The sequence below is a fragment of the Cetorhinus maximus genome, chromosome 9, assembly GCF_964194155.1.
Source record: "Cetorhinus maximus chromosome 9, sCetMax3.hap1.1, whole genome shotgun sequence".
In the NCBI taxonomy this organism is placed as follows: domain Eukaryota; kingdom Metazoa; phylum Chordata; class Chondrichthyes; order Lamniformes; family Cetorhinidae; genus Cetorhinus; species Cetorhinus maximus.
The window spans coordinates 2738696-2751315 of record NC_135887.1 but is presented as its reverse complement, the minus strand read 5'-3'; positions in this window follow the sequence as shown (position 1 = coordinate 2751315).

Genomic DNA, 12620 nt, shown 5'->3' with positions numbered 1-12620 from the left:
TGCACTCTTACATCCAAATATTTATGATAATGAAAACGAATGAGAAGAGTTATACTATACTGGAATTCTGGGTTTGAATAAGAATTAGGGCTAAGTCAAACAATTGTGTTTATTGATGTATGATAGATAACTAGATAAATGTCATGCTGTTAAACTAGCTGAAACTCTTTTTTAGAGTTGAGAAATCTAGGCAAGTTGGCAAGACATTAAGAAATGAAGTTTTTTCTACTTGCTTTTGGGATGTAGGTGGTGCTGGCAAAGCCAGCATTTTTTGTCCATTCCCAATTGCCCTTGAGAAGGTGGTGGTGAACAACCTTCTTCCGTGCTGCAATCCCATGTGCTGTAAATGCACCCATAGTCTTGTTAGGGAGGGAGTTTCTGGATTTTGACCAGGTACAGTGATCAACAACAACATTGTTCAATTACAGAATGGTGTGTGACTTGGAGGAGAACTTGCAAGTGGTGGTGTTCCCAGTTTTCTGTTGCTATTGCCCTTCTAGGTGATAGAGCTCACAGGTATGGAAGGTACTGTGAAAGGAGCCAAGGTGAGTTGCTGCAGTGCATCTTGTAGAGGGTACACACTGCTGCCACTGGGTGCCAATGGTGGGTGAGTGAATATTTAAGGTGACTGATGGATGTTGATCAAGTGTGCTGCTTTGACCTGGATGGCTTTGATTTTTTTGAGTGTTATTGGAGCTGCATTCAGCCAACCAGTGGAGAGTTTCCCCCTTAATTTCTATTGACTTCAGTTTTGACAGGGATCCTTGATTCCACGCTCTGTCAAATGCTGTCTTGATGTCAAGAACAGTCACTCTCACCTCACCTTTGTAATTCAGCTCTTTGGTCCTTGCTTGGACCAAGGCTGTAATGATGTCTGTGGCTGAGTGGCCCTTGTGGAACCCAAACTGAGAGTCAGTGAGTAGGTTATCGCTGAGTAAGTGCTGCTTGATAGCACTGTTAATGACACCTTCCATTACTTCATTGATGATTGAGGCTAGACTGATGGGGTGATAATTGGCTGGTTTGGATTTGTCCTGCTTTTTGTGGACAGGGCGTACTTAAGCTATTATCCACATTGTCAAGAAGATACCTGAGTTGTAACCATACTGGAACAATTTGGCTAAGAGCATGGCTAATTCTGGAGCACAAGTCTTTAGTACTACTGCTGGGATGTTGTCAGGGCCCACAGCCTTTGTTGTAGTCAGTGCTTTCAGCTGCTTCTTGATATCATGTGAAGTGAATCAAATTGTCTGAAGACTGACAACCAAGATGAGGACTTCAGGAGGAGGCCAAGATAAATCATCCACTGGGTACTTTCCAGTTGAAGATGGGTGCAAACACCTCAGCCTTGTCTTCTGCACAGATGTGCTGGGCTCCACTAACATTGAGAGTGAGGGTGTTTGTGGAGCCTCCTCCTCCAGTTAGTTTTTTAATTGTCCACCACCTTTCATGACCGGATGTGGCAGGACTGTATAGCTTAGATCTGATCTGTGAAGAAGAAGTAGTCACCTATGGATTTACAAACCAATATGTGGTAGAGGGAATGACCAACAGAGGTAAAGACTGCCACACTTTATAAGCGCTCAGAAAGTATGAATTAGCATACAAGATCAATTGATCCATTTTTATTTCGGTGAGCATGCAGAGAGGAGGAAGAGTGTGTGGAATAGTGCATTTGCAATTTACAAGGAACTTGAAAGAAAAATTCAGACAATCATTGGCCATAGTGAAATAAGTAAATAGAGATTAGTGGCTAGAGATGAGCAAAGGATCATCCATCAGATAGGAATCTTGGCTTTGTAAGGTAGAGCAGTGTATTTGAGCATAGTTCAAAAACTTTAGGATATTATTATTAGGGCATAAAGTACAAAAGTAAAGAAGTAATAATAAATTTGTAAAAGAGAATAGTTGGTCGATGGATAGAGTATTGTGTTCAGTATTGGCTACCCCATTATAGAAAGCCAAAGGGAATATACAGTGTAAATGCACCAAAATGATACAAAGGATGAGATGCTACAATTATGAGGAGACACAAGACATTGTCGCTATTTCTCTTGGAGAAGGTTAAGCCGAGGTTTTATTGATGTGTTTAACATTATGAAGAGGTTTGTTAGGATGAATAGTGAAAGACTATTCCATCTGACTGGGGAGTGAGTGACAAGTTGTCGTCAAATGAAAACGGTCCCTAACTGGGTGCTGGGAGAGATTGGGAGAATTTTGTTATGTAGAGAGCTGTTAGAGGATGGAACGCTTTGCAGCAGGGAGTAGGTAAAGTGCAGACTATTGCATTATTTAAAGGAAGAGTAAGTAGATAAAGGGATATGGACAAAGAGGAGACAGTGGAAAGCAAAGAGTGAGCACAGGAAAGGTGGACTGAATGGCCTCCTTCTGTAATGTAAATGTCTACAGCTCTTCATGTATAACAAACTGAGGGGACCACTTGGACACTTCTGAGTGTTGCTAATTTATAATTTGAATGTTCTGAGATGTAATCATTTCCTGTTTGAATGTATTGTCAACATTCTGCACAGTAATCTGTAGATGCTGGACTGAATGCATATTTAACCAGAAATTGATAGAAATGACCCCAGCTCCTTCATTTTCCTTGCCAGGTGCTGAGCTAATAACCTAACATCGTAAAGTGATTTCCACATTTGATAGATTCATGATGCCTTTTGTCAACGCTGTGAATAATGAATAAACTGATGATTACAAAGTACTTGCATATGCTTGTTTCCGAAATTACATTTTGTGTATTTCAATATTTGCTGGACCATTTCAATAATAGAATATTTGAAGAGAAATGGCTTCAGTTGGCAAAACCCTGTATTGTATAACATGTTAATCTGACATGGCCTGTTTGCGAATTCTTCCCTGTCAGCTTCATTGGCATTGGATCAGGGCAGTGTCTGTTTGAATTTGAATTCATCTTGTGTCAGATGCAGTACTTTGATATCGCCTGGTGCAGTAAGGGCTGCACCAAAGAATCCGTTGGTAGAGGCGTGGTTGTGCCAATGTTTTAGGAATTGGTTCCAGGTGGGATGGAAATTAGGCAGGTTTTCTACTGCTGATTGCTATCAAGTGAATATTGCTGGGAAGTGTGTGAGTGAATGAGTGTGTATGTGCGTGTGAGTGAGTGTGTGTGTGTGAGTGAATGAGTGTGTTCCTGTGTGTGAGTGTGAGTGAGTCTGCATAAAATATCTCTGAGAACCATATTGGACTTAGTTGTGATGCTACAATTCAGTCGAGGTAGTGAGGAAAGAAAATAAGGAAAATATCATTTTCTTTGAAGAAGCTACATATTTATTAAACTGATCTATTTCATTGCAGTTTACAATTTGAATTCTTCAACCTCACAATCTATACTCATGTATATTTCAACAGGATATCTTTGAACCAGCTGCTGTACTGCACAGAATTTTATTAATATTGGTCTCAAAGAATTAATAAATCACATAGAAGATAATGCTGTTTTGCGTGAATTATAGGTAAATACCTTCAAAAATATTTTACTCAGATAAGGATGTGGTGTACCTGGCATTAATTTTCCATCCCTGGTTAACATGAAGTCTTTGTCGTGGTTTAGCTGCACTGAGGGGCTTGTTAGGAAACTTCTGAGGGTAGTTATGAGTTAATTACATTGGTGTGGCACTGGACTTTTCTTGTTGGCTAGTCTGACTAAGGACAGGGATTTGCCTTCCCTAAACGACATTAATGACAGCTTCACAGTCACTTTACTGATACCAGCTTTTTGTTCACAGACCTTTTTTTTAAAAAAAACATTTAAATTGTCAACTGCCTTATTCTTAGCATTATTCTCCTCTGAATTGATAGTCCAGTAACATAACCATGATAATACCATATCCATATTAAGTACAGTAATCCTCACTTAAAGTTCTACTGGCGTTACTGAAAATTTAGACTTCAAGCGAAATTACTTTAAACAAATCACATTTTCCCATTAAAACCAATGAAAAAGCGTTAGGCTCAGTAGGACCTTCCTCATCAGAGAGAAAAAAATATAACATTGGACCCTGCAAGTTGAAATGTTTTACATTGCTAAATTCCTATATTGGTAGGTAAACTTTTGAAATAAAAAATAATTAAAAATATAAAAGAAATACTGTATGCTAACTCTTTCTACCTATCGCCTGCTCACTGCCCCTGCAGGTCGATTAGCTGCCTCTTGCTGACTCTCTCTCTCTGCACCCTCCCCACCCCCCACTCTCAGCGTTCCTCTCCGACTGCACCCCCCCACTCGCTGCTTCCATGCCCAACTCTTGTCACTTCCCGCCCCCCCACCCCAAAATGCTCACCACTTCCTCTCCCGAACCCTCGCTGTGAGCAAGGGCTCAGGAGAGGGTTGGCGAGAGGAAGAGTTGGACAGGGTAGCAGCAAGTAGGTGGGAGGCAAGGAGGGAAGCAGCGGGAGTCGGGCAGGGAAGCGAGTGAGAGGAAGTCGAGGAAGGGAAGCAGTGAGAGTCGGGCAGAGAAGCGGTGAGCAGGGTGGAGCTGGAGAGGGAAACAGCAAAGCAGGGGGGGTTGCGCAGGGAAGCAGTGAGCAAGATGGAATCTCCCAGGGCAGGAGAGGCCGCTCAACAATGGTGCCGATTGGGTCACGCACACACTGTCGGCCCTGGCGCGAAATGGCGCTAAAGCGTAAGTCCTGACACTAAGTGCGTATACCAGCCCTATTACAGCCACAAAGTTGAAGTGAAACGATGCTGAATGAGGCAACTTCAAATGGGGACTTACTGTACGTGAGATATATAATCACATTTGCATTTACAAATCTGAATTAACCAAGAATTGCATATGCACATGCAGTTCATCCTTTCAACTGGGTGTAGGAATCGTTGGATGAAGAAAAATCTCCTTCAACCAGAGAGTCTAAGGCTCTAGATCTCAGGGGCCTGCGCTTCTGAAGAGCTTTGATTAGGAAGAACCCATCTTGTGTGAGGCAATGGATACATTTTCCATGCATATAGTTGAAATGATGGACAGGAAGAAGTCCACTACTCGCATTTGCAAGATAATGCAGTAAGTTTCCTGTGAAATGAGGAACACATTGGAGAGAATGACAGTACAGAGGATTTCTGCAGTCAGAAGGAAACAAGAGGCACAAGCATCAACCTTATCTCATGTTTGGTTAAAAATTAAACATTTTCTCATGTTGTAGTGGGTGATGATTGATTGATGCTCAGACACAGTTATCTTAATATTGAGTCATGGAAGAGGTAAAATCTTTGGTAGGAGCGATTAATTTATCATGTATATATATTAGGATTGTGAGTGAGGTTGGAAGGAGAGGTTAGAAGAACAGGAAAAGAAAGCAAAGGGAAAAGACTGAGAAAATAACTATTGTTATTTTACTAACATGAAGAGGAATATGAGAATCTGAGGACAAGAAAAGGCCACCTAACCCAAATAAAGTTCAACCCTTTAGTTCTTTGCAACTCGCAGGGTGACGGCCTTAGCTCAGTGGTATGACTCTTACCTCTGAAGGATATGGGTCCGAGTCCCATTCCATGTATTTAAGGACATTATCCAGACCGACACTTCAATGCAGCTATGAGGAGTGTTGCACTGTCAGAGGTGCTGGCTTTTAGGGTGCGATGTTAAACTGACTCCTTGTCTTCCCTGTCAGCTGGAGCTAAGAAGATTCCCATTTGTCCCTAACATCGAGATCTCAACCCAAAGCACAAAATCCTACCTAAAGATTGGGTTATACACATGCAATTAAGGTGGAAGCTAAAATGCTTTAAAGTATTCTTTTTAATGTTATTTAAAAAAAAATTATGGAATGTTTGTCATGGAATGAAGCAGATCAAAATCCAGGCTTCTAAAATTACTTTTTTCAGGGCCAGAGAGGTTGATCAGCAGCAATTATGAATTAGGGAACTGGAACTTCCATTTGCAAGTGATGTTATATTTTAACCCTTATGGATTGTGGCAGAATTAAAGAAGCCAATATCCAGCTAAATATCAAACAAAAGTGATATATTTTTGTCACAATGATATCAGCCCCACACTGAACTGTTAATTATCTGACTGAACAGGACTTCAGGTAAGAAATAAAAAGAGAAGGAATGACATAAAACGATTCACAATAACGAAGGAAGCTACATTTAGATTACGGCCAGGGTTTTTCCCTTGTTGGGCGGACTCGATGGGGGTGGTGGGGATTTCATGCTGGGGGTCCAATTAAGGCCTGCCCAGCATGAAACACGTGCTTCAGCGCTCAGCACTGCCTGTGTAGGGGGCAAGGAAGGCGAGTGCGCACATTTGTGCATGCGCGTGGGTACGCGCTGGAAAAGCCGCCTGAGGCACAGAGCAGCCACAAGGAGATGAAGAGTTTAACATTAAAAATAAAGATTTTTAAAATGTTAAAAAACATGTCCACTGAGTCACATGAGCAGGGAGATGGTACAAATTAGGATGAAATTTTAATAAAAAATTTTAATGACGGATCGAAACCTCATTCCGCCCGTGGATGAGGTTTTCGCGAAAAAAGGAAAGGCCGCTTGGCCTTTTTGGCTGCCCTCCAACTGTAAGGTTGGATGGTAGTGAAAAATTTAATTCAATTGCATTTTTAATGGCCTTAATAGGCCTTTTAATTGCCAGCAGGCGCACTTCCGACTCCTGTGCGCGCCCGCCGACCGAAATATCACATGAGTGCACCATGACATCGGGACATTTGTCCCACATCATCACGCGCCATTTTACACTCGAGTGGGTCGAGTGGCACGTCTGCCTGCTCAGCGAAAAGTCCTGCCCTATATTACAAAGGGAACACATAATTTTCCAATAGCTCGGCTGGTTATGAGTTGATGAATAGCTGAACCATCTGGGCTCTGATGAGTTAACTGATTACAGCAAAGGGCAGCTATAGGAGAAATACAGTTGGTGTCAATGCCTCTGACTAAGTGGGCTGGAACCTGCACTTGTAATGATAATGAAACTATCAGTGTTGACTACCATTACTGTGCAAGATTGATAGTGACTTCTGGAGTCTACACATGTGCAGTTAATCGCAGCAATCTGGAAGTTACTGTCAGAGATACCCTGTTCCTATCTTCTCAGCTGCAACCAGCATAGATATCAGTGATTTGATGTGAAATTCAACTTTTTGCGCACTGCCCTCCCTATAAAATCTGTTGAAATGTTATGCCTTGTTGAATGAGACATGGCTGAATTTTTAATGGCTTTAAAGCCTTTATTGCTGCTGAATATCCTCTCCAGCCCTGAAAAAAGCTAATTTTAGATGTCTGAACTGTGATTCTCTCTATTCCAATCCAACAATTCCATAGAATTTTAAAGGAATAAAATGTCACTTATTTCAAAGTTTGTTTATGCCATTTTAACTTCTACCTTAATTCTCCAAATGTCATTTTGGTCTCTGCAAAGTGATTTCAAATTATATGATAATCAGCGCTTTTTACGTCTTGGTTTGCTGTCTATGAAAGTTGTTCTGTCTGATTGGCTGCTTAACCTGCCTGATGACTTCACTGCTCCATAATGCTAGAAATTTCCCAATAGATGGGTACAGAATGGAATTGATAATGGAATGGGGCAATTTGACACCACGGCGCCCGCTAAACCTCTATGTGCAACATTCTTTGAGGTCAGCAACAAGCACTGTCCCTTTGTCACTGACCACAAAAACCCGGGCCAATTGCTTTCAGGTATTGCACTGAAAAGTTAAGAATCACAATCCATACTGTTCCTGTTACAGTGTTATCCATTGAGTCCAATATACTGGGGGATGTTACTAAGTCAGGAAATTTAATATTGTCATGCTGAGCACAGGCTTGTCATATTATGAACTCTCAGTCAATACTTTGAAAAATTGGACACAAACAAGCTGTTAGGATGACTATTGCAAATCATGTGGTTTTTGGCATTTGGACTACAGGTGGCACCAAGCCTCTGGCAAATACTTAATTAAATATAGACGTAGGTGAGGGTACCTCACAGCCTTTTGTGGAATTCACACATCTCATTGTTTAAGGATGGGCCAACCCCTAAAGACTATAGAGTCTCCAGACTGCCTGTCTCCATGTTTCATACTGGACAAAAGAAAAATTTGAAACTCAATGGCCACTGTCAACTTACCATTGCACCACTATGGCCTCCCCAGTGCAAACTAGACACAGTAGGCCTCACAAGGTTTAACCCAGTGGTCATGTGATTGAAGCTGGATTAGGGACCACACCCTTATTACCCCAGGACCCAGTAGATCCATCAGAACCATCAGTCATCAGCCAGTCTGAGAACCAGACTCTGAAACTAACTGCAAGTCATTAAGCTGCTGAAGCACTTAACCTGTTCCAGTCTCAAAGTCCACCTGAGAGCCAAGCTTCTAGATATTTGACTATAAGAAATCTCTCAACCTTCTGTGAATCCTTCACTATACAAGACCATCACTTCAACTTGAAATCATCAAATCCATTCAAGAAACCATAGGCCTGCCATGTGGGAGACCAGAAACCTCCTATACGGCGAGATTGAGGAGACTTAGGGCAGGATTTTCCTGTCGGTGAGCGGGGGGGATGGGGTCCGCTTGTCGATGCGTAAAATGACACGCGGTGACGACGGGGCGGAACTCCCGACGTCACCGCATCCCATTTAAATTTTCAAGTAGGAGGGGGCGCAGCAAAATCAGCTGTGCGCCCGCCCACCTGTCAATGGCCAATTGAGGCCATTAACAGAGTCATTGAAGTAATTAATTGACCTGCCCGTCCAACCTTAAGGCTGTCGGGCAGGCCGGGAGCCCTGGTGGGAATTAGAAAAAGCATCAAACCTCATCCACGGGCGGGATGAGGTTTCATGTAGGGTTTTTAAAAATTTAATTAAAGTTTTTTAAAAAGTTATGGACATGTCCCAACTCATGTGACAGTGTCACATGAGGGGACATGTCAGGGATATTTTTTCTATTTTTAATAATTTGTACAGTACAGACGATCTCCCTGAGGCAGCACTTAGCCTCAGGGAGATGAGTGCGCTCTTTCATGCGCGAAAGAGCACACTCTCAGGTTTAGGGAATCCCCGCCCCTCCTCTCCCCCATGCCCGCACAGGGAGTGCATAGCACTTCCTGGCGGCCGTCGCGCTTGGCGGGCCTTAATTGGCCAGCCCATGTAAAATGGCGGCACGCCCCTGATCGGGGGCGCCGATCGGAGGTGCTCCTCTGTGCACCCGCACTTCAGCTTCCCCCCTGACGGGGGGAGAATCCTGCCCTTAGTCTGTATTCTTTGGAGTTTAGAATATGATCTCCTTAAAAATTTCAAAATTCTTAAGGGGCTAAACAGGGTAGATGCAGAAAGGATGTTTTCCATGGCTGAGGATTTAGAAGCAGGGGACACAGACCCAGAATAAGGGGCATGTCATTTAGTTTTGAGATGAGGTGGAATTTCTTCACTCAGAGGGTTGTGAATCTTTGGAATTTTCTACCCCAGAGGGTTGTGGAAGCTCAGTCATTGAATATGTTCAAGACAGAGATCAATAGATTTCTAGATTATAATGACATCAAGGGATATGGAGATAGCATGGGAAAATGGTATTGAGGTAGACAATGAGCCATGATCTAGTTAAATGGCAGAGCAGGCACGAGGGGCTGAATGGCCTACTCCTGCTCCTATGTTCTTAACTCAGAAGCTGAACTAGCTGTAATCTGTGAAAACACACTATGTTTATTTGTAACCAATCTTTGTGTGCATGTGCATGCATATATGAGAGGGAGTGTGCAATGTTTTGTTAATTCGGGTTAAGTGCGTGAGAATAAATAACCTTCTTTATTTTTAAAATCATGAAAGCTTGCTGCTGAAGGGTAAGAAAATGCCCACTTCTTTCCATACAAATCATACTGATTACGGGCATTAAGAAAGCAAATACATTCTGTTCGTGACAATATATTAATGAGGGATTGGTTTTGGACATCTCTCAAGAGACACTTTTCCTTAACTGATTTGCATAATGGATGATGAGCTTCCATTAAACTAGAGTTAAGTAGGTTAACTTTGCTAACCCACATTAAAATAAATTTGTCTAATGTAATAATTATTCCATGATCTATCTTTTTTTCACTCACCATTAATGTACTTCAGCCTGGACTTCGGTATTTTATTTTGTGCTATAATTTTATGATCTCATAAATGAATTAAAATAATACTTGATGATATAATTTTAGCCTGAGTTTGTTTGAGGAAATGCTGATACTGAGAATGATTGCGGGGAGACAATTTCAGAGAAAGGTGCAGATGATATCACTAGCCGTTAAAACAATGCTTGAGGGATTTATAATCACCATCTAAACCCTGAGCTGAGATTACAGTCTTGAATCCATGCCAGGGGACAATAATTTGTTCACAGAAAAAAACTCGCTGCTTCCCTCACCATGCAGGTGACCAGGTGTTGGTAGGCACCAGTATATATGGGCTCCTAGAACACTATATTTGTTCTGGGCTGGAGAAAGCTAATGTTGGTGCTGTGATATGTTTCCACCAGCCCTGGCAACGCCAATTCCGGTTGCAAGCTTTAAACAGAGCTTCCATCTGTCCATTCAGTTGGGTGTTAAAGACCCAATGGCATTATTCAAAGAAGAACTGAGAGTTCTGTAGCTAATATTCTTCCCTCAATCAGCACCAACAAAATTACAGCCTGAATTTTTAGGTCAGCAGGCAGGTGCGATTGGTGGGCCCAGGAGCGGTTAGGAAACGGACATCTGACCGCTGATCGCTGCCTCTGACCGTGATTCCACACTGGCTGGACAATTAAAGGCCAGCCAGTGTGAAACGCACACTGAAAAGATCAGCACTGCCAGGGTGGGGGCAAGAAGAGGGTGAGTGATGACGTCAGTGTGGGCGAGCGCTGACAGAAAGCTCCCTGAGGGCAGGGAGCTACAGCAGGGAGCTGAAGACCTGAAAAGCATGAAATAAAGTTTTAAAATCAGGAAAAAAACGTGGAAGGGTCACAGTCAGTCACCTGAACCTATACATTATAAAAATGCTGTCCATAGATTTCTCTTTTTCTTTCATTCAATAACGGAAACCTCATACCGCTCGTGGATGAGGTTTGAAGAAAAATGCAAAGGCCGCTTGGCCAATTCGTCCATTCGCCAACCATAAGGTTGAACCAGCAATGTAAAATTAAAGACGATTGCAACTTTAATTACCTTAATTGGCCTCTTAATTGTCGGCAGGCATGCTGCCTACTTTTGTGCCTGCCTGCCTACCGAAATATTGCGCGAGTGCTCGCCCGATGTCATTTCGCACAATTTCATGCCTGATCAGGTCGGGCACGTGCTCACCAACCTAAAAACCCTGCCCTATGTCATTTATTCCATTGCTGTTTTTAGGACCAAATAATGTGGAACATGGGCATCAAGTTCACCTACATAGGGGCACAGAGTGTATTTCAAGATGAATTGTATGTTAAGCACTTTGGAATGTTTCAGATAAAGCCCTTTATTAGAGCAACTTTCTATTTACCCCTCTCTTTTTCCATGTTGGGTTACTCACCTTTAGGTTTACTATGTCCATTGAGCAGTGGTGATTTATTAGTTATTTTACTCAGTTCAGCCTGGAACATTCTTATCTGCACGTATTAAACAGCATCAAGAGGAGGCTGTTGCATTTATTTTTACATTATGTACTTCCATTAAAGGACCCTCCAGTGTTCATTTAACAATATCCAAATCCAATACACATCAGGAAGACTTATGTTGTTGACAGCATCTCTCAATGTGGATTCTAAATAGCCACTGTGGTCCCTGGCGTTCAGCATGGTGACATCTGGGCCAAAATTATTTTGCAACAATTAACAGGAAATCGTCCAATCACAATATATTGTATCTGTGAGGTGAGTCACTGTGGTGCTAAGAAAAGATTTGGTCCATGTGCTTAATCACTGTGAAATCACGCCTTCTGTGCTGTACTATTCTACGATTCTATTCTATTGGAGACAGCGAGGGCTCGGGGTGTGAATGCCCCAATCAACACAGCACTGCTTCTGCCGCTGCACTTCAAGCGTAAGTCCCATATCGTACAACCTACACATGGGAAGCTAGATTTTCAGCAGTGACATCAATGAAAACAAAGGACTGAGTCAGGACGGACATTGGCCATGACGTGGGCGTATACTTATCGCAGGTGACTCCACATCTTGACAGAACTGTATCTCAGCACCAGCAACAAGTTTCATATTAAGTCAGCCAAACAAAAAAAAATAATAAGTATATGTGCTTAATTTTATAACTAATGTTTATACAGAAAAAAACATCTCATTGTGGTACAGGGGTCCCTGGAATTTTTGTAATTTGGTGGGGTATGTTTATTTCTTTAGCCTTCTAATCCTGATGAAGGCTCCCACCAAATGTGTCAGTTGCCAAGTGATCTATGTTGTAATATGCCTTTAAGAGATTTCAGCATGACATCACTAGAAGGGAAATGTATCATGTGATCCAGCCTTAGTTCCACTTTTGCTTCGAGCAGGGCACACACACAGGGCAGAATTTTCTGTCTGCCGGGCAGGCGGGCCTGACCCAATCTCCGGTAGGCGGGGAACCGATCCCCACCAGAGAAGCGGGCCCCACCGCCATTTTACGTGGGCGGGCCAACTAAGGC